The following is a 23,244-nucleotide window of genomic DNA, read 5'->3' on the forward strand; positions in this document are numbered from 1 at the left end:
GTAGTTATTACATAGGGTCACCACTAGTGTTGGATTTCTGTCGTCAATCCTCTTCTTAGATGATGCGACTTTTGGTAGGACTAGCGTCATCAACTTACACAACCGTCATCTGTGGGATACAGAGAATCCCCATGGAATGGTTGAATCGTCCCATCAGTAACGGTTCGGCGTCAACGTGTAACGGATCAAATTTTATATTTGTTTCGTTACAGAGATAAATGAATTCCTGACAGCTCTTCTAGTAGCTCCTTCGTGAAGAAATAACAAATAGTCAAGTTTAATATTAGTTGTCGATTGTTATTACAATAATAAAAAGCATAATATGCAATCGAACGCAATTAGATTTCATTAGAATTAAATAACCAATTCAATTTTATTAATATTATCCTTTTATTTACAATTTAACCCTACAACGGTTAGGCGGAAAAAAAGTTTCATAAACGGTCGGGCTGGTTCTGACAGACGGGCAATTCCATCGTTGCGGGTGGGACAGTTCAACTACGTTTCTGGTGCTTTCACATTGAATAAAGAATTCCATGTAAGTTATTTTGGTAGTTTTCATGGTGTACGTAGAAGTAATTTACAAGTATTGATATTAATTGTCAGAAATTTACGAACAAAACTGAGAGCGGAAATATTTAAAATAAGAGGACCTGTTACGGGTGGGACAAAAAAGAGAACATGATTATACAGCAACAGGAATATTGACCAAACTCTGCGAATTTAAAATTGGTATCGAAATATTGGTTTTGTTTTCGAGTCCAGTAAGAAGTGGCATGTTTTATGCAACGAAGATAGTTATCGAAAAATCATTCTATGATCAAATAAAACGGTCATTTTTACTGTTACGGGTGGGACACCATTTTGTTACAGGTGGACACATTTCGAACTACACGCAAAAATTTCTATTGTAGACAAGGAAAATAAAACAGTCAATCTCTTTTCTTTTCTTTATCATCACATATACTGCCTCCTAATAGTACATAATGTATATAGACGTTGTTCCAGTTTTAGAAATGCAAAGAATTCTTAATTGTAATTTACAAGCAATAAAACAATTCTGTAACTAGTAACATAAAACATTCCTACCTCTATCTGTACATGTTATTAGAGTTGTATAAATAAAAATAACTCTGAACTCAACTCCACAAACACAAATACAAACAGTTCAATAAGAAATATCTTCAAACATCTTTCCGTTCATAGTCTGAAATGAATAACCATATAGCATCTATGGAATTTCACGCACATCTACAGAAGATGGAAATTCGTACAATACCGCTTCCTTTCTGACATCTTGGATGAAAGGTGTCGGTCGAATGGCTAGGACTTGCTCCAGTCGAATGTAACTTAAGTTACTTCTGTCTGTTTTGAGTAGTTTATGACTTTTATCAAAATTTATTAAATACATTACATGGACATCTTTCTTAATATCTGCTTCGCCTTGAACAATGGTCACTTATGGGAGATTATTTTCTTCCTGAATGTTTTGATGAACTCCACTAGTAGAAATGACCCCGGTTGTATTTTAATAAAACTGTCATCCTTCTTGCAAAAATTTCCAGAGGCGCACCATCTTCAAATACTATTTCTACGTTAGTACGATAATAGTACACAAAACAAAAATTCATGACCGCTTGTCAACGAGCCGATCGCGCATGAAAACATCCTTGAATCGTTAGCTTCGTTATTTGATAAAGTGCCAGAAAGTTGTACAATGACCAAAATGTTATTAAATACCATCATCACATCAGAAATAGGTCTAAGTTTGTTTTACGATTAACTAAACCAAACTCTACTTAACCTGAATGAAATATATATATATATATATATATATATATATATATATATATATATATATATATATATATATATATATATATATATATATATAAGATGGCCAATATTTTGTAATTTTTTTTATATTTTTTTTAAAGAATAAAGTTAAATTATTTTGCTTTAAAAGTTGCAAGATAAACAAACTTATGATTCATTGAAAGGTGTTTAGTAGTCATATAAAATACTAGAATATATGATTCAAGATGTTATAGGCTCGGACGCCTCGTAATTGTTACGGGTGGGACAGTTTAAAATAATTAAATATTTCCTAAAATGTTTTAGCTTCCTCTATTAAAATGTTTACAAAGGAAACCTAGTCTAATATTGCTTACTTTTATCAGGAATTGCAATTAATCAGAAAATACATGTGTTACCATGATAAACTCTCAGATGTTTTCCGTTACGGGTGGGTCACAACAGCAAGCAATACATAAACTTGGAGAAAAAGCCCACAAAATGTTATCTTTTAATAAAAATTTCAGCTGAAGTTAGACTATAGGTCTTGTAACTTCTTTCAGGCACATCTGTGGTATTCTAACAAAATATCATCGCCAAATCTAGTGTTGACAAGTTAGATACGAATTAATCATCTGAACGAATCACGTCGTGAGCTATGTTATAGGCACTATAAAATTCATTTTTGTTTTTAAAAAGAGAATCCTTCTTCCAGGCTCAAATGATTCAAAGTTTTTTCTACTATTCACATAAGGTAATATTCTATTTAGACAGGTTTCGAAAAATAATGTCAAGATTTACCTTGTCGTGGAATTGCCCAGACCCAAGAAAATAAAACTGCATAATTAATCTGTAAACGATATTTTAAAAATAAAAACATACTTTTATGTAATTGCAAGTATTTCTAAAACATGAAAAAGCATTTCAGCTCTAAACTGTGTGTAAGCTTATTTTTTGAAAAAATTATTGTAATTGTTTACACAATTTTTAGTAAATTACACGAGTTTTATTTAATTATATAAAAAATAATACTTGTTTAAATGTTGTTATAGATAAGTAATATTATGAAGGGCACTTATAAGTTTATTTAACATAACCTAAGGCACCATTTATATTGAAATGTACTGAATGTGAAGGAGTAAAGTTTTCTTAGTTTTCATAGCATTCATCACAGGTCATTTTCGCGAGATTCAAACATAGCCATGCTTTACATACTGTGCAATGATATTTAGTTTCTTTGTCCTTACATCTGTATCATCTTCACCTCTTTCCTATCCCCTAAGAAGCTCTTTTGTCCACCTGGAAGTCAGAAAATCTTGCTGCAAGAAGCCTACTTTCAAGGGAGAGACTTTGCGTTGCGCGCTGCATCACATAAGGCGTTGCCAGAGATTCCGCTAGTTTCTAGAGATAATCCCATCTGGCCGTTTTTGTTTGGTTTGCCCTGAAAGTGAGATATCCATTCAGTACGGCAATGTTCATGACTGCGAAAAAAGACAGAATGGACAACGCCTGGTTCCTTTTGCGCCTGTGTATTCACCGTACATAGCATCAACAAAGTCTACACCATCCTTAGTTTTGCTGTAATATGTTTTTATGCAAGCTTCTTGTCTTCGCCGTTTTCTAAGTCAATTTCATCATAAATATGGAACTATCATGGTCACTAAATAATTCAAAATCAGGATCTGTATCGGAATCATCCAGTTCACTTTCATCATCATATAAAATTCTATGTATTTCACTCACAGAAACGGTTTCACGTTCCAATATGTTCTAAAGTTGCTCGTAATGCAAGCTGAAATGTTGTTCGTATATACAAATTCAAAAAATGTCGAATAAGTAATCACAATAAAAAAAAAATAAACTTCTTGCAAGATTCTTTACACTAGCAATAAAAAGTTACGTGAGCGGTCGTGTTGGGTCTGACAGACCCACGGGTCTGACAGACCCGACCATAGCTCTACTAAAAGCAACCTAACAATAATTCAAACTGGTTTGCGACACTAGCGTTTCTTATCGGGAGTTTCAGCAAGGTATACGAAGTTACAACTCAAACCGCTAACTTTAAGTCGGAAATTTTTAAAAATATGTGTAGATGAGTCTCACAGACCCAGCCCGCCCGTTCTAGGGTTAAGAATATAAATGACTACTTACTGTAAATAATTATGTCCAATACACTGAATTTTTAGCAAATCCTAAAATATGTTTTATCAATGTCTTGATTTATTTCATTACTAATTTGCAAGAAAACAAATCGCACTACATGTATATATTAAGGATACACTATTTTTCACTTAAATTTGTACTGATCGCTGAAAATTAGTATCTCATAACATCTTTAATTATGAATATCTGATTATTATGTGTCAGCTTTTGGCATTTTAAGATTTCAAGGCATTTTAACGTTAGATTTAGAGAAATCCATTGATGCTCTTATGGTTCTAGAAAGTTAACTCCTTCTTGAAATTTCTGCAGCTCCTTTTTAAATTGGACAAATCTGAGTTCTGATTAGGACGCTTAGACAATATCATCTGGGAGGTGGAGCTCTGAGAATTCCATTGGCATGGGAGTCATATCTGCGCTCTTCAGAGTCGTAGGTAACTGGCTCCCGTAGATTCATCACCAAATTTTCTAGAACGGTAAATAATAATTTGTGAGCACTTGTAATGTAAATTTGAAATATAATTTCAAACAGCTGTTCACTTATATTGTTATACTAAACAGTTAGTTGTGGTTAAAATAATTATATTAGATTTGCAAGAGCCAGTCTAAAATTCTTACTTAAGATGTTTACTCAGATAAAAACATATCACAATAAACAGTTCATCAGATATCATAAATGTTATATACTATACTAACAACATACTTTTCCTAAGAACTGAAAATATCTACAAACAGTTTGTGTACGAAGGGTAATTTCACTTTTTGATATACTCAATTTTGATTTTGAGTTAAACTAAAGTGTTAGTTCCTGTATGATAGCACAATTACTTCCAGAGTTAAAAACCTAGTCCTTCGCAGCTTATTGCGGTATGAGATACTGCTCTATACATACCATGCAAGACATGTGGGTTTGAGAAGTTACTTTCCTTTTTAATCTATTTCTTTTTCCCAGTCACTAATGAAAGATAAATTCTACCTTTCGTGTTAATGCAAGTAAATATGTAGAAATAGAAACAAAATATTTTATCGTACACTACCACACCAATATTTTAACCCTTAGCCCTTTGGGGATCTTATGGTGCATTTTGTACCATACGCATTTTTCATGGTACATTGCGTTATTTCTCTTCTATTTGAGCTTTTTCGTGCGGTTTTTTTTTCCCAAGTCCAGAGACATAGTAGAAGACACTACGTATGGTTTCAGACCGTCCTGCGTCCAGACATGGGAGGTGATGACGTCATAATCTTAAAATGTATTTTTTCCCTTTTTAAGCCTATGTTCATTATTTTTTGGCGGGCTTATTTTTGAACGTAGAAGATTGAAATTTCGCACAAACATTCCGTCCACCGAGTAGTATTTACCAGATTTTTTGTTCCGATGTCAGTGTTAAAACAGGGGTGGAACCAGAAGGGCAAATGGGTAAAAAAGGGATATTTTTACCCCAAAAATCCCGTTTTTCAGGATTTCCCCCCACACATACACGATGGAGACACGTAAGTCATACCGTCTGAAAGGCAGTTTCATTCTAAAGAGAATGACGGTCAAATCATTATCCTAGGATAATTAGGGACGTCTCAGGGATTTTTTGAAAAATATACTTCTATATAGGGAAAAATGGGACATGGTCGGTATATATTTATTTTTTTTGGCGGGCTTACTTTTGCACCTAGAAGATTGATATTGTGCAAAAACATTCAGCCTACCTAGTAGTATTTATCAGATTTTTTCAGGTTTCTCCATTAAAACAGGGGGGGGTCCAGAGGGGGGAAAATTGAAAAAAGGGATTTTTAGACCCAAAAAATCCCGTTTTTCTTGATTTTCCCGCCTGACATACACGATGGAGACACGTGAGTCATACCGTCTGAAAGGCAGTTCCATTCTGAAGAGAATGACGGTCGAATTATTATTCTAGGGCAATAAGGGCCGTCTCAGTGAATTTTTATCCAAATATACTTCTGTATAGGGTAAAAGTGGGGCATGCTCGGGAAATTTTTCCTGGCGGGCCTATTTTTTCACGTAGAAGATTGGAATTTTGCACAAACATTCAGTCCACCGAGTAGTATTTACCAGAATTTTTTTCCGATTTCTGCGTAAAAACAGGGGGTCCAGAAGGGCAAAAGTTGAAAAAGGGATTTTTAGTCCCAAAAAATCCCTTTGGTTGGGATTTTCCCGCCTTACATACATGATAGAGACACGTGAGTCATACCGTCTGAAAGGCAGTTCTATTCTGAAGGGAATGATGGGCGAAACATGACCCTAGGGTAATTAGGTATGTCTCAGGAAATTTTTTCCCTGAGATCATGGTGTTTTGTGGTAGTTTTGGGCATGGTGGGAATTCCTGATAAAATTTCTCCCGCCCTTACTATTCAAGATAGAAACTTGAAATTTGGTACAGACACTTAGTTTACCAAGTACTATTTATCAGATTTTTTGGAGGTCTCTACGTACACACAGGGGGGCCAGGGGCCGAAAGTTGAACAAAAGAATTCCCCTCAAAATTTTCCCTTTGACATCAATTTTCAATCTCCTTGTATATCTCCTGGCCAGCTCTATTCTGAAGAGAACGAAGTATGAACCATGATCCTAGCATAAATAGTGACGATGCAGTAGCTGCTTGACTGAAAGTCTCAAAAATAGCCCAAAAACACAAGATCTCTAGAGTACCAAGCTTAAAATGTTACGTAAAGTGCTAGGCTTCGGTCATTTTGATCCAGGCGTGTTTTTTTTTTTTTTTTTTTTTTTGTTAAAAAAGATATATCAAATTTGATTCAGGGAGTTAAAATTTCCAGCATCAATGAAAAGGGCAATGTGCCTAATTGTTCTTTATATTACAGTAAATTTTATACGCTGTGTACACTGCCAGTGGCGGCTCGTCACACTTTGAAACAATAACTGAATTATAGTACTGTAACATTAGAAATTTATACATAGAAATATGCTGTCTTTGTTAGAAGTACTTCCTGTCACACATGGCATTTTGATTACACCTGACAGTCTTTGCAGAGCAGTTTTCTGGTGCAGTGTGCTTTGTATACAAACTTGTGGCAGATGGCACAATTTTGAGAGGTGAAGAATCACGTGGCTTGCTAAAAATAAAACCAGATGTTGTAGGGAACTGAACAACAATGTAGCAATTGCTGAGAAAGAAATGTACAGCATTTAGTGTAGATGCGGGGAGAAGGGAGGGGGAAACAGCTTGCAAAAATAAAACTTTCTATTACTCTCACCCCTATCAAAGCTCGGTAGAACGAGGAAGGGATTGTTGCAGGTAAAAGAAAAAATGTCGTTTCAATCAGCAAACAAATAATAATAATATATATTGATCCCTGGACAATAGTTTTTCTTTGGTAATTTACATTAATGCAGTGTAGTTATGTCATTCGGCTATAAGTCATTTTTCTAGAAAATATGCAAAAGAGATAAGTTATTTCTGAACAATTCTCTCAAAAACGAAATCGGGCAATTTTGTTCATATTTTATTAACAAATTTAATTCTTACAATTTAACATTTCAAATTTAATCAAATATCTTAAAATATATCAAAAATGTTAATATTATGTAATTGAAACACGCCAATTATTATTGGTGCCTAAATTGCGGTAATAAAAGAATAAATAAAATATATTTTAAAAAATACAAAATATACATCACTTTAAACTATTAGTATTAAAGAATTCTGTTTTCATTTAATTGTAATAATAAATTTAAATATTCCTTATCAGTTAAAACTATTTGTGAAGACAGTGTTCCGTGCACTCAGAATAATAATTTGTGATTCTAACAACTGGCGGAAATCCACTGAAGATTTATTATTGCCTAGATGTTCAACTTACGCCACCACAACACAGAAACCATTAGTGTTGCGTTTACAAACAGATAGATAGCACATTTTTTTAGAATATTTCTAACGTTATTGAATTCTCTGATGGTACCTATTAAACAATTGAGATATAACACTTATGCTTGTTCTAGATCAGTTCAGGTTAGAATCTTTAATACAAGGGTTGTTCAAGGTTGACCGGGTTTTTCGTACATAAATAATCGATGAATAGCCGGACCACGATGAAACTTGCGAGTGACATAATTTATTCCTTCTCGAGTAACCAGCTCCCGGCATGACGTATTTGGCGCATGCGTAGCAGTTGCAGCGAACATGGCGACAAGCACTGTGTCTGTGATGGTGGAACAGCGGTGTATAATCCAATTTCTTGTGAAGGAGAAAGTTAAACCAGCTGAGATTTTCAGAAGATGGCGAGCACGGTATGATGAACAAACGATGTCACGAACAAGAGTGTACGAATGGTGTGAACAGTTTCCCGAATGACGGTAGCTGGTGACAAATGAAGAGCATGGACATATTCGCCAGACTGCAGTCACATTAGTGAATATCGCACGTGTTGAGCAAATGATTCTTGTGAACAGGCGAGTAACAGTGCGGGATATTGCTGCCGAGGTGAATATCAATGTCGGGAGTGTTAAGATAACCCAGGACCACTTACGTTTCCGCAAAATCTGTGCAAGGTGGGTTTCCCGCCAGCTGACATTTGATCAGAAGCAGATACGCATGACGGTCTGTGAACAGCTTCTGAATCGGTTTCGAGCCGAAGGTGATGAATTGTTGCAATCCGTCATCATTATCATTTGTTTGCACCCCTTAAAGACCATCTGGGAGGGAAAAAATTCACAACAGATGAAGCACTCAGCGAAGCACTGCGAAACAATGTCCTCCAGTAGCTACGACAACAACCAAGTTCTTTCTACGCCAAAGGAATCAGGGAGCTGCCACAACGATGGCAACGGTGCCTCGACGCTCGGAGAATACTTGCTGATATAGCTTGGTGCTTCTTGTGATATCTGTTTCCTCTAAAGAAATAAAAGTCCCGGTCAACCTTGAACGACCCTTGTTGTTATATATGGGGAAGAAACCTCTTACACAACAATTGACGATAGTCTTGCAACTGGTGAGGAAATGTTCGTACCTGTAATAACAATAGATGAAACGTTTATTCTCCAGTAGAAAACAGTTTAAGCAATGAGAAACCTCCTCTCTACTTCCAACAAAGAAATTTCGTCCGTTCCTTGTAAGCAGAAAAGTTCATCGTGCCATTTACTTGAATGAAAGATACTGATTCTGATGTGTACAGTCACCCCGAGTGCTCTAATTCCATTACATGGGGTCCAGATCCTTTGTAGTTTGTAAAACACCTGGAAAAATGCAAACCAACTTCCACGTAACTTTTTTCGGCAGTGACAGCAGTTGGTAGCACTCAGCCAGGCCTTTATGCAAGTAAAATTGTAAGTAGATGGCGCATGAAACAGTTCTTCATTCTGAGACAAATATCTATGCTGCGGCGCGTTTTGTCTACGATTCGGAACTACATATATTAATCTCAATTTTGCTGTGTGTAATGTATTATTTCATTTATACGGTACATGTATACTGTATGTTCATAGAAATAAAAACACTGATCAGCAAGAATCAGAAAATGCTTGAAAGTAGATGAAGATATCAAATCTAGATCAATTGCTGGAAATAAGTTTGTAAATCATTGTCTCTATTGACAGAAAGTCTGGAATTATTCTCATTCCAACATATTTTTCTTTCTGGAGAGGAGAAGATCTTGCTTGTCACACTGAGTATGCATTGAAATTGAAATCGGAATTGAAATATTTGAAAAAGTGTGGACCTAGCGGGGATTTGAACCCGGGTCTACTGAATAGAAGTCCAATGTCTAACCACTTATCTACCGCCTCACTTCGTCTTTGAGCCAAAGTATTAGCTAGTTAAAATAGTTTCATAGAAAACCACACACAAGATACTAATGATAGCATAAGGAGACGTTCCTTATGCGAGTGTCACAATGACTTACTCGAGATTTCCTTCTTTAGCTCAAAAACAAGTTATATTGATCTTCCTCAATGAGAAAAATGTCATGAAACCTTCTTCAAGTTGAGACTACGTCATCGTCTTCAGCAATAGTCTCTATTTATGTTACAATTCTTCCTCACCTTAACTTCTAATTTCTAAAGAAGAAAACACGATAGAAATTATTTTTACATTCTTTGGATTCTCTCAACACGTGGAAAAATAGAAAGTTCTATGTTTATCTTCATAACTACTATTTTTTCTTATCTTTGTATGAGGAATTTGTGACGAAGTGTGAAGCAAAAACTACATTGCAGCGACCCGTGTTCGAATCCCGTCGTAGCAATTATTTTTTATTGGAAGGTATTGTTTACGCAATTGGTATTTTAATTATCTTATTTCTTTTTCTTCTTCTTCTTCTTCTTATTATTATTATTATTATTAACGATAGTTTGAGCTGTTTTATTAAAAAATAAATCATCTCATCAAAAATATTTCATGTAAACAAATTGCTTAGCCTCCAGCCTTGTTGACTTTTAACAAGTTATCTAATCTAGGGCCAAATCTGTTCCCTCTATACGAAATCTAATACTTTCATTCTAAGAACATAAAAGTCTCTACATGTTAGTGCAAGAAAATTTCATTATTTGGCTGCTAAGGAACACTGAAGTTGTTAAATCTTACGATCTGTGATAATTATTTCATTAGAAATACTTCTGTACCAACATTCATTTTCACTTATACATAGATAAAGTTCATTAATAAATGGGTGTATTCCACATACATTGCAATATATTGCACTAGATTACCAAGATACGTTACAATACCTGGGTTCGCTTCATCGTTTCTTCTCAAGTTGAGCTCGAAAGACACTACAGTTTATTTCTTGAAGCAATTCGGTATGTTTTTGAGTGTTGTGTTCTGGACACTATTTGCGTTTTCAGGATAAGTTAGTCACCATGCTTAGAAAACGTACTAAATCTTACCCCCATACCGTAAGTACCCCCATACCGTAAGCATCGGTGAACCACCGACAGGCAACTAGCGACATCTCACCAAAAATTGGGGGCCTCGCAGTGACGATCTGCTGTGGCCCCACTTCCTGTTTTGAAAATTATACAACCAGCGGCAGAGAAGTGACGAAACGTCAGTGAAACACAAAATTACTCCCCTAAAATATGCTTAGTCATCTATATGCGTGATTTCTTTACATTAAGTTGAGCCTAAAATACACTAAAAATACCCGGGGACGGACATGAACCAAAAACCTTATGACCTTATTACATTGGAATCGAACCCGCGACCCTAACAGTGTGAAACTAATGCTTAAGCCACTACTCTCACATCACTGTTCAAGGAGAAGGAAAAAACTAAATGTGCGTCGAATTCAGTAAATTGCATACTTTTACGATTCCAATGTAATAATGACGAAACTCTGATTTCAGTCGTGATAAAATTGTAGTGTTATATAGAAAAAGTAGTCCAGAAAATTCAACTTTAAATTAAAAAGATGCAAGGATGCAAAGATGAAGGAGAAACTGGCCTTTAGAGGGCTTCGAATTCTTGAGAGACAGTGCCCTGCCAACATGGGGGTCGAGCAGGGCGACAGCCTTGAACAACGAAGTAAAGGTCATAAAATTTGGTAGGAAAATAAAAGAAAAGAAAGAAAAGTAATACAAGCGCTCAAAATAAAGGAAAAAAAGGTTTATTTTTGAAATTCTTTTTTACGACCCGCGCCAACCATTGCGCTTCTCGGCTGGTCTAGCAAACTCCCTGATACATGCTAAGAGCTGTCGTATACTCTCGCTGTGGGTGCTGATTTTCCACGGCATGGCGCTGGTCAGGCACTCTTCTTGATTGCAATCCGGTATTTCAGAACACTTAAATATTTTTTTAATTAATTGAATTAACGAACCTTTCCCAGCACCATATGTTTCCTAATTTTACTTGTTTTACTCATATTAGTTTTCCAGTAACTCTTCAAGAACAGAGACAGAAACACGTTAAGATTAAGGACAGTAAAACTCTCAAAGACTTCGCGCGTTCTACCGTTTCCTAAAATAAAACAACAAAATGTGGTGAAAATTTTATTTTGGGACTCCTGTCTTCTATGTGTTGTCATGTCTGTAAAGACAAACTAAACAAAAAGTAATATTAATACACAAGATGCTCAACCTCTTAGCCTTTCATGACATAACAACTGCACGGATCCGAACATCTCTAGTATATCCGCAAATCATCATTTCTCCTATTTTCTCAAATACGTCATGACTTTTCCGACAAATTGATATTTTAAATGTTGTTAATACGCGAAGTTCATCGATTTCGGTGAAATGTAGTATATAGGCTTAGTGTTGCGTGAATATAACAAAGAAACAAAAAACAGCATGATAATATTTCCCTCCTATAACCCCTTACAATGGATGTGTTCATTCTTCAACAAAAAGACTTGAAATCTAATCAGAAACTTCTTAAAATATAAAATATGTATCCAAGTCTCGAGTTTGCCATAATAATAATAATAATAATAATAATAATAATAATAATAATAATAATAATAATAATAAACGAATAACCGAATTATAATACCAATTACGTAAACAACACCTTCCAATAATGAAAAAGTAATTGCCCCGACAGGACTCGAACCGGGGTCCCTGCCATAGGAGTTTCATGTTTTGCCACTCTGCCTCAAATTCCTCATACCTAGATACGAAAATAACCTGAGAGTTACGGAAGATAAAAATAGTACTTTCTATTTCTACACGTGTTGATACAATTCAAAAAATGTAAAAATAATTCTGACGTCTTTTTATCTTTACAAATTGAAATTAAGGTGAGGAAGAATTGTAATGTAAATCGTGCCCTTCGTGCCCATCGTTAAAAATGATGACGTAGTCTCAACTTGAAAAACGTTTCGTGATATTTTTCTCGTTGACGAAGGTCTTATATATATATATATATATATATATATATATATATATATATATATATATATATATATATATATATATATATATATATCTGTGTTTGAGTTAAAGAAAATCTCGAGTAAGTCATTGTGACATTCACATAAGGATCGTCTCCTTATACCAGCATTAGTCTCTTGTGTATTATCTTCCATGAAACGATTTTAACTACCTTATACTTTGGATGTAAGATGAAGTGACGAGGTAGGGATGTGGTTAGCACATTGAACTTCTACTCTGCGGACCCAGGATCAAATCATGACCATGTTCAAACTTTTTTTCAAAATGTTTCAATTCCAATTTCAATGCATATTCAGTGTAACAAGCAAGATCACTTCCTCCCCGTATAGAAAAAGATATTGGAATGAGGATAATTGCAGAAGATCTGTCAATAAAGGCAATGAATTTCAAACACTTATTTCCAGCAGTTTTTCTACATTTGATATTTTCATCTACTTTCAAGTACTTTCTGATCCATGTGTGGTCGGTATTTTTATTTCTCTGAACACATAGTATATAATGAAATAATACATTACATACACAGCAATATTCATGTTAATATATGGTGTTCATTGGGCAACACGATCCGAACCATAGAGATTCATCTTAGACTGGAGAAATTTCATTAATCACCTACTTTACAATTTTACCTGCATAAACACCTCCCTGAGTGCTACCAACTGCTGTCAGTGCCGAGAAAATTTTCATGTAAGTTGGGTTGCATTGCCCAGGCGCTTTCACAACTGCAAATGATCTGGACCCCATGTAATGGAAATACAGCAGTCATGGTGGAGATAATTTTGTTGGTGGCTGTACAAGTCATCAGTTGGAAGTATTGTTCAAGCGATAACTTCTAGAAGCGCAGAGCAGATCAAAGAAATTACAGTTAGTTATGGTCTTCACTGAGTAGTTTTGCTTATTACATGGAGCCGATATGGTGACAGACTGGATGATTAGTTTCAGAATCAAGGCTGTATGAGACAGGATTCACTTACTAAGACAATAGACTTATTGAAATCGCTAGTGAGATTTGTGTTCTAAGAATGTATCCTCACCGGGAAATGAACCTGGAAGCATGCTCATGCAAAGCATGTCTGTTAGGCACTACGTAACAAATTATGGTAAACGTTTTAGATATACGTAAGAATATTAGACTGCTTGTTAATCCGCTCTACCCCACTTGGTTATACCTTCGGTTATTTCTTGTTGTTTTTAAACCTGAAAGGTTTTTGTTCAAGCAGTTTTCTACACTGAAATGGAGTTCATGCTTAAATGAGATCCCTCAAAAGTGTTCTCATAGCTCTTTGACAGTTGAGTTAAGACGAAGACTACAAATTTAGTGTAGAAGTAGACTGAAATTATGTTGAAAAGTAACAGAAAAACATCACTCATAAAATAAGAAGCCTGTGATATATGGGGAAACAAAATCTAATTTTCGTACATATACTGTATACCTCAATTTACTGTATATGAAAATATAAATACAATCCTTAGGGTCGAGTGAGTTAGAAAGATTGTATTTTTTTTAATTTTGATATAAAAAGTATTCTTACATTTAGTCAAACAGCGCTAGATTCAACTTTAACTCAAATAGATTCAAAAGTATTCTACGAAGCTGTGAGAACATAAATAAACTCGTCATTTTAAACAATTCTCTTACCTTCTGTTTCAATCACTGTTATTTATCATTGACTATTACTTGTTTAATCAATTTCTTGACTTAGCTGCTCCCTCTCCCACTGAATCTGAAACATAAAAACTTTATGGTCACTACTAGTTTTTCAGAAGAGTAAGGGAGGATCTTAACAACTTTAAACGTAACAAATATTTATATAATTCTTTAAGAGTAGAAGTAAACAAGAATATAGACTTTCCACTTTCAGACGGACTTGGACCCCGAACGACTACCATATTTATTATCTTCTAGATGGTTGGTGCCTACAGCGTCTAATTTTCCGATCAATAACTTGATGTTCCTTATTAATGAAGTTTCGAAGCCGTAGAAAGAATCGTTTGTAAGGAATCTGAACTGTGTAGAACAATAATATCTGGCAACATTGTGCACAATAATTGCACCATCATGATACTCCTTGCTCAAGGAGTTATTAAAGAAAGAGTGGACATAAGACAGAAGACGATAGCTGATATAATGAGAAACGAAAAAAATTACAATATCCTAAAGAAAATAATAGACCCTTACTCGGAATTAAAGAAAGAACAATTCTATAGAGACAAACACAAGAAAAACAAGAGCAGAATTAATGTGGAAGGATGAATGGAATCCAGTTTCTCCTCTGGACCGGAGACATCAGGATGTCTCATGGAAGATGCAGGAACTCCGTATTTGCCGGGGGGGATGAGTGTGATCGTGCTAGTGCTTCCCGAGGCATAGGTGCCTTGTAGCGAAACTCCGGACGCACTAGAGTGAGTTTTTTGGAAGTGTGTCTTTCCTTCGGGTTGCGGGTTCATCTGGTGTGAACGTGTGCACGTTGGTTGTGACTGTGTCCCCATATTTCACAAGTTTGACTTCGTGAATGTCTCAATTACGGCATGTTAATAAAGACTGATCCCTACATCGGCAGAGATGGAAGGATACCTCGGACCAGGGTCCACACTAAGTACTCTGAGTGGGCCCTAGACCTCAAACCAGAAAATCTATTTACCTGGAGAAAATCTATTTACCTGGAGAAAATCTATTGCAACCACGACAACATTCAATAAATGAATACCCAAAGGACTATCAAGAGGAATGCATTAATGATTAGTGTAGACTAGTGTAGCTTAGTGTGGTTTGGTGAATGTGGATTAAGTGTCAAGTTAGTGTTCTTAGTGTGCAAAATGGGCAAAATTAAATAAAACACACAGGAGAAAACCAGTGTATAAATAATGAAAGAATTAAATATGATCACAGGAGAGAAATCTGAAATAGCAGTTGAAAACCAAGCTCATACAGGGAAAACCTGAAGATAGAAGAAGAAGTCCACCAAAATAAATAGAATTATACATTAATAAAAAATAAACACTAAATAAACATCTAATCAAAAAATAAACAAAAATAAATAAGAAACAGAATAAATAAATGAAGCATAAGAAAATTTAAAGAATTAAAACATAACAATCATAGCCAATAAACATGGACTTAACCAAGTTAAATCAAGAAATAACGTATAAATAGTTTTAAAAATTATAATAATAGTAAAAACAATAAAATAATAATAATAATAATAATAATAATAATAATAATAATAATAATAATAATAATAATAATAATAATAATAATAATAATAATAATAATAATATAGACATATAAATACCAAAAATAGAAGCAACTAGGTAGTTAGAAGTATTTAACTAAATATTTGTAGGATTAGGATTATATAAATAAAAATAGCAAACAGAGGTAGGAAATGATAGGGTAGATCAGATGGGATTTTGATAACTTTGATTTGATTAGCAATCAATTTAGTATTAGAATATGCTAGGGTTCTTGGAAATCGTATTAGTCGATAGTTGAGTTTTGCATAGTTTAGTATTAGAATATGTTAGTGTCAAGCTCAATGGTTATAGTAATTTTGAAATTATATTAACCGATAGTTGAGTTTGCATAGTTTTTTCTTTGTTTTGTTTGCTTTGTCTTGTCTTTTTGTTTCCTGTTCGTAGTTTTGTTTCCTTTTCTTTATCCAAATCCCCTTTTACCAATACCAAAATGGAAAAAAAAATAAAGGAAAGAAATAAAAGGCAATAATGATAACTCGTACCGGTTTTAATTTTCAGATACCGGCTCTGAAAGACGGGCCTCAGTCTAAACAAAACAATATTACTTTCAACCTCCCCCTCCGAGTTTATTCAAAGTCTCATTGAAAAAAGTCTTCTGAAATCATCATTGATTATCACCAGCGCATTGGTTCTACTCACAATTAGTGCTGGCTTTCTAGATCGGACTGCGCTACTTCCTTTTTCAAAGCAGCTCCCCAATTGTCCTCACAACAGGCTAGATGGATGCCGCAATGCCAATGTTATCTAGCGAATATCTGGGTTTCTAGAGCCACCAAAATAGTGTTGTCTGTGCTAGGCTCTTTACTACTGGGACTTTATTTAATACAGTTAGGTAGATTTAACTTAAAAATAAACTATTGAAATTTATTTAAAATTATAATGTACCTAAAAATTAATAATCATATTACATCATTGAATATTTTGCGGTGATCCTGGATTTTGCTGAAGAAAGTTTAGGAACAGCTGTTATAACCTAATAATGTAAGTTTAAAATTTATTGAGATTAGTGTCCTCAAACAGTTTTACACAGTAGTACTAAAAGGACGCATTATAGAGTTGTAGTTGTACATTCCTTTTAGAACTGACGCAAATTTAAAATTTGAGGGGAGTAATAAAATTAATCTTTTAAAGCTAATTCTTGTTGATAAAATCAAGTTTTATAAGAAAGCAATAACGACAGTAAGAAATCAGAGAAAATAAAACAGCCGTAAAACACTTAAAAATAAGCTAGAAACATGGTTGTTTCACTTATATTCTCAGAAATATATTCGTTACTGTCTTACGTCCGAAACGTCACATTTCTATCTTAGTTTCGGCCGAAGCAGTCTTCCACTTCATTGCGCTGGTAATGTCACTGCAACTAGGTTGGTCAACATGAGAGCAACGCTCAGGGTCATACGCCAGTACGGGTGCCGCGTACTATAACATTACAATTCTTATTATAATAGCTCTTAGAGTGATAATAATCCAATCGCATATAATGAAATGACTAGGTATTAGTAGAATGAAAACAACTATTTCGGAAAGAAAGAAACGGATTCACATGTACATACCCTCCTTAGTCTTAGATCAGAGACCAGTGCAAGTCTTCTCTTAAGTTCGTCCATTTCCTTTTCTTCATTTTTAATCATACGCACAAGCTTTTTCTTGTCTGATACAAGTTGTAATATCTGATCTTCCAGTTCTATCTAAATAGGTATACAAAAACACCAATTATATTGAAGTAGTTATTGAAGAGTAACAAAAACAAATATTAATTAGTCTATACAGTGAAATAATAAAAGACTTAAGGGGCAGACTACTAAATATTTTTCAAAAGCTAACAACTTTTCTTATTTTGTATTTATTTTGTAATAACTTACATAAGATTTTACAAAATAAATTATTTCCAAATAAATACAAATAATATTTAAAAAGTAGTTAACAAGGAAGACAGATATCATGATAAGTCATCAATTACCGTTCAGTTTATTTTTCTAGTCTCTGACTTAACCAAGATTTTTGGGTACTTCAAATTTTGGCCACACTGTCATTTCTATGGATGGCAAAACTGATTATTCTTCCGATTCGTATTTTCAGGTGTAGAATAACATTATCTATTTTTGTGGTAAATTATCTTTCATTATCTCTTTTCACCTACGAAAAACGGGCAAAAGAAAAGTTGTTAGCTTTTGAACAATATTTAGTAGTCTGCCCCCTTAAGGAATTTACGTCTGAACTGCGGAGAAAAGTTAAAAGGCGAAGATATATTAAAATGAAATGACATTGCCGGTAGCGTTGATTTTTAGCTACATTATTTTTTAAAATCTATTTTTGACAATAATAAAGGAAAATTTAAAGTAAACTAATTAATTTTCAGAGGTACGCCACTTGTTGCGGAATGTGAATGGGAAGTTTTACGTTGTGTAGCGCGTAGGGGGCCCCAGTTATTTGCTCAGATTACAGTTAGTAAACAGCTAACTAAGGGATAAAAGGATGGGGATGACAACTGATGTCCTGCACGGGACTTAAATAACAAGGGTTATGTTTGAGTATAGATAAAACTCAAAATATCCAATGTTATATTTAAAAAAAAGATACTAGTTTAAAAGGTGAGATAAAGTGAGGAAGGAAAAAAATATTAAAATAAAGGATTGAGAACTCCTGTGTGACTGGTGTCGTCCTCGTCGTCTGGAATGACGAATCGAATCTTAACAGCTCTTCCACTGTCTAGCTGGAAATGGTAGAAATTGAAGTGGGTTGACATCTGGAACCAAATCCTGTTAAGCTGCTAGGGGCGTTGGGGAGAACCTACGATGAGTGTTGGTATTCATCTCTGCATGATGAATTAGATGTTCTATTAAACTGTTTCTGTGGCGATATACTTTCACAACTAACACCGAAAAGGTGTGGAGCAAAGCCGTCTCCAATGGTGTTGAACCTTTCTGTTCTCGATGTTGCTCGTACTGTCTTCATTACGATTACCCCTTGAAAACGTGTTCTCTGCCATTTTGTTTGATAGGGACGTTCGTTGACTGTTTCTTACAATGAACGAGGATATACATGTTTACCTAAGCTGTCTGTGAACGTACAACGCAAATAAGAGTTTTGTCTTAACTGAATTGAGGATTTTAATAATTTTCATATAATTTACTTTTAGAAATGAACATAAACTGATAAATGATTGATATTTAATTTAACAATTCACAGTAGGAACACACATAATGTACAGTTATAATAGAAGCAGATAGTATCACAGTTCGCTTTCTATTTCTTGAGTACCAGTTAAACTGAAAGATTTCATGTCATTTTTTCTAGTAACTCTTATACGTAGATTTTATTCAAGAGCTTCTGTTAGTGCTGCGAGTTGATTTTAGTTCTTTACAATACAATGACAATCTCTAGTTCGTACCGCTGAGGGAAGCCGGCAGTCACCATGAACCCTTTTTAGAAAGCCTTTTTGTATTTTCAGGAGCAACTCGTTGGTTTCTTGCAGTCGCGGAGGTACACCTAAGCCTCACACAATGTGGTTTCTTTGATGATTCTTTTGCTAATTCCGCCGTTGGCTCAAAGTACAGTTAATCGTTCCCCAAAACATCTAATTACCTAGGTTATATGATTAGCAAGATATGGTCGAAACAAATTCTTGCATGGGAATCTTGCAAAGCTTCGCCTTAACGTTGGTGGTATGAATAATTTCTGCTTTTCTACCTTAACCCTTTCGAGACAGGATCATTTTTCGCGTTTTCAGCCCATTCTTCGAGCAAAACGTGAATGAACGAAATATTAGGAGCCAGTCGCAACTCAGAGAACACTCAGTATATATAATCAGATTATCACATAATTATATATTTAACAAGCAGTTTTACTATACGGATCCACAGATTGTAAAATGTACGTACAAAATTGAGGAGGTCTTTAATTTTCCCATTTTACGTCTAGAACAGAACTCAACATACCCCATGCGGGCAAGGGCGCCGATCCCGGAGGAGCCGAGCCCCACCCCCACCCCAAAGCTCATGTGGGCCCCCTTACTGTATTTACAAATTTACAATATTTGGCGTAATTTGAATGCAATTTGTTTTAAAATCCTCATATATGCTTTCTGAATCTGAATTCTCCCCCCTCCCCGCAAATTTACAGAGAAATCGGCGCCCTTACATGCGGGGCTTCTAACATTCCTATTCCTACTCCTACTTCTACTTGTACTATGGATCCGTATAGTAAAAGTGCACGGTCAAATTACTTGCATTCATATTATTAATTGACCCTTTATTATTAATATTCTCTTTTTTCTATATATGCATGTCTTAGAAATATGTTGTAGAAGTGAACAGAGATCATGATCCAATATTTGTTTCATTTGAGCTCTGTCAACAAGAAGTTCAGAACTAACATTGTAGAAAGAGATTAGAATTAGGGTGAAATTTGAATTTGGGAAGAAGGAAAATTATGATCCCTTTTTAGCAAAATTAAATCGAATATTTGTATAATAAATAGTGTTGGAAAATTCGTTGTCAGCTTGAATTTGTACGAGGTCGGGGTGAAAAGTTCTCGGCCTAACCCAGAGATAGCACTCCAATCAGCAAAATTATATTGTTCTTGCCTAGGAGCTCTTTTCAATTGTTCGTATAACAAGTGTCAACTTGTTCTCTCAAGCAGTTTGTGTGCAGGCATTGTTGCAGTTAGACGTCTTGAGTGTTAGCTGTGAAAATGGATAAACTGAATATCATACGGTAATCAAATATTACGTTTTGGATGGATATTCATCCGAAGTTGACAAAAGTTTACAGGGACTCTTCCCCTTCCATGTCAACCGTTAAAAAGTGGGCTGCTGAATTTAAACGTGGTTGTACATCCCTCGAAGATGACCCGCATGAAGGAAGGCCGAAAACCGCAACCACACCGGAAACAATCGAAAAACAGGCGAGTGAAGGTGGGTGAGAAAGCTGAGAGTGTGGGGATATTGGAGGAACGGGTGTGAAACATCTGGCACAAAGAACTAGGGATGCGAAAGCTTTGCGCAAGATGGGTGCCGCATTTCTGATTGCCGACCAAAAGCAAATACGAAAACGATTTTTGAAGCAATTTTTCGACCGATTCAAAAGGGATCCGACCGATTTGTGCAGCGATTTGTGACAATGGATGAGACATGGGTTCACCACTACACGCCAGAAATGAAACAGCAGTCCAAGCAGTGGGTGTAAGCCGGTGGTGCAGCGCCGAAGAAAGCGAAGATTATCGTATCGGCCGGAAAGGTCGTGGCCAGTGTGTTTTGGGATGCGAAAGGATCCTGTTAATTGATTACCTTGCAAAGATAGAACAATTACAGGCGAATATTACTCCAACCTTCTTGACCAGCTGGATGCCAAAATTCGCGAGAGGTGAGGCCTGGCTTGAAGAAGAAGAAAATCATCTTCCACCAGGACAACGCACCTGTGCATAGGGATGCGTTGGCGATGGAAAAACTGTGGGATTTGCGGTACTATTTGCTCGCTCATCCTCCATATTCTCCTGATTTGGCACCATTGGACTTCTATCTGTTCCCAAAGTTGAAGAAATTTGTTTTCTGGGAAGCACTTCACATCGGATGAAGAAGTTGAGAGGGTCGTGGATGACTATTTTCACGACCTTCCAGACTCTCACTTCCGGGAAGGGATACTGATGTTGGAGAAACGATGGACCAAGTGTATTGAAGTTAAGGGAGATTATGTCGAAAAATAACATCATTTTTGAACTGAAATTCGCAGTCTTTCATTGTCAGGCCAAGAACTTTTCACTCCTTCCTCGTATTTACTTAAATAATGATTATTCTACTTCTATGTAAAATAGCTGCGGTAAAAATATTTCCATAAATGTAGTTTCTTTGAAAGCATATGCCTAGTAACCATGAACTCACTTAATATTTGTTTTGTTCAACGAAAGACAAACGTAAGTTCGGCAGTGATCGTGGAAGTGACAACATCCCCTAGTGTGGTGTCAAGAAGAGGAAGGGGATTTAGTAAAAGTTTTACACTTTACACTGCTCACACACACTTACATTTAACCACAAATACATCATCTATATATATATATATATATATATATATATATATATATATATATATATATATATATATATATATATATATATATATATATATATATATATATATATATATATCGGTGCCTTTAAAGACTTACGCCAAAGGCCCTGAACGTGGCCAGTTCGACACTGCAGACAAGGTTAAACTTGTTGTAGATAGATCTTAATTTTGGCTGTTGTGATAGTCAGTTTTAACATTTAAGCCAATCTGGTAAACCATATATTTTGGAGACTAATTCCACATTAACTCGTAAATTATGGATAACCATATCTAGCTTATTAGACTGGCCCAGAAACTATAAGTGACGAACTTTTTGGTAGGAAGACTCAAGAAAACATTTGCAATCGCGAAAATTCGACCAAGGCCTACAGGTCCTGCGCCTCGTGATTTCTGTGGGCCCCGTACGGGCCTCGGGCCCTTGGCGATTGCCAAGTTGACAACATGGCCAGTCCGGCACTGCTTGTCTGTCAAATACTTCAGTAGCAGTGTTTCAACATGATGCTTACAGGTTATTGACAGCCAGGGACACATAATTGACTGACACAAAACGGTTAAATAACTATCCGAAACAACGAAAATTTTGGTTTTCATGTATACAGAAGAAAATGTTAAGCGTAAATTATTTGTTTCTGTATAATTCTTTAAGGAACCCGGGTTGAATACGAAGACTGAGCCCTTCTTTCTTGTGTGATACAATGGGCGGAGCCACGTCAATCGATTCCATTGCCTGCGAGATCCTCTGATCTTAGTGTGTGTCATTTCTTCCTATGGGGACATTTTAAAGGCAAGATGTACCGTACACATCCTGAAACAGAAGATTGAAGGCGAAATCACTGCCATTCTGCGAGATATGCTACACCGAGTATTCTGCAGTTTCTATAACATGCTATTAGTATGTGAACCACGAAATGAAGCACATCCTTGCGATGTCATCTTTAAGAAGTAAAGAGATATTCTCGCCGCGACCTTATCCTGATAGCCGAGATACGCAACTTCAATTCGGGCGACTCCGCGCATAGTTCTTCACGCTACACACGTAAAACATCACTTAGGAGATCAATTCAAAGAGCTAATTGAGTTCAAGTATATAAAAATGTTAACAATATTTAAAAT

The 23,244-nt window shown here is 35.4% G+C and overlaps 1 long non-coding RNA gene across 1 annotated transcript; it reads right to left on the minus strand.

Moving 5' to 3' along the window:
• Positions 1–2,949: 2,949 nt before the first annotated feature.
• Positions 2,950–17,756, minus strand: LOC145670639 (uncharacterized). Its single transcript, XR_014128365.1, has 3 exons — positions 17,620–17,756; positions 14,451–14,535; positions 2,950–4,422 (listed from the first exon to the last, which is right to left on the minus strand). It is a non-coding gene; the product is annotated as an uncharacterized LOC145670639 (long non-coding RNA).
• Positions 17,757–23,244: the final 5,488 nt, after the last annotated feature.

This window comes from Thermobia domestica, chromosome 14 (assembly GCF_964235325.1).
Source record: "Thermobia domestica chromosome 14, izTheDome1.hap1.1, whole genome shotgun sequence".
Classification (NCBI taxonomy): Eukaryota; Metazoa; Arthropoda; class Insecta; order Zygentoma; family Lepismatidae; genus Thermobia; species Thermobia domestica.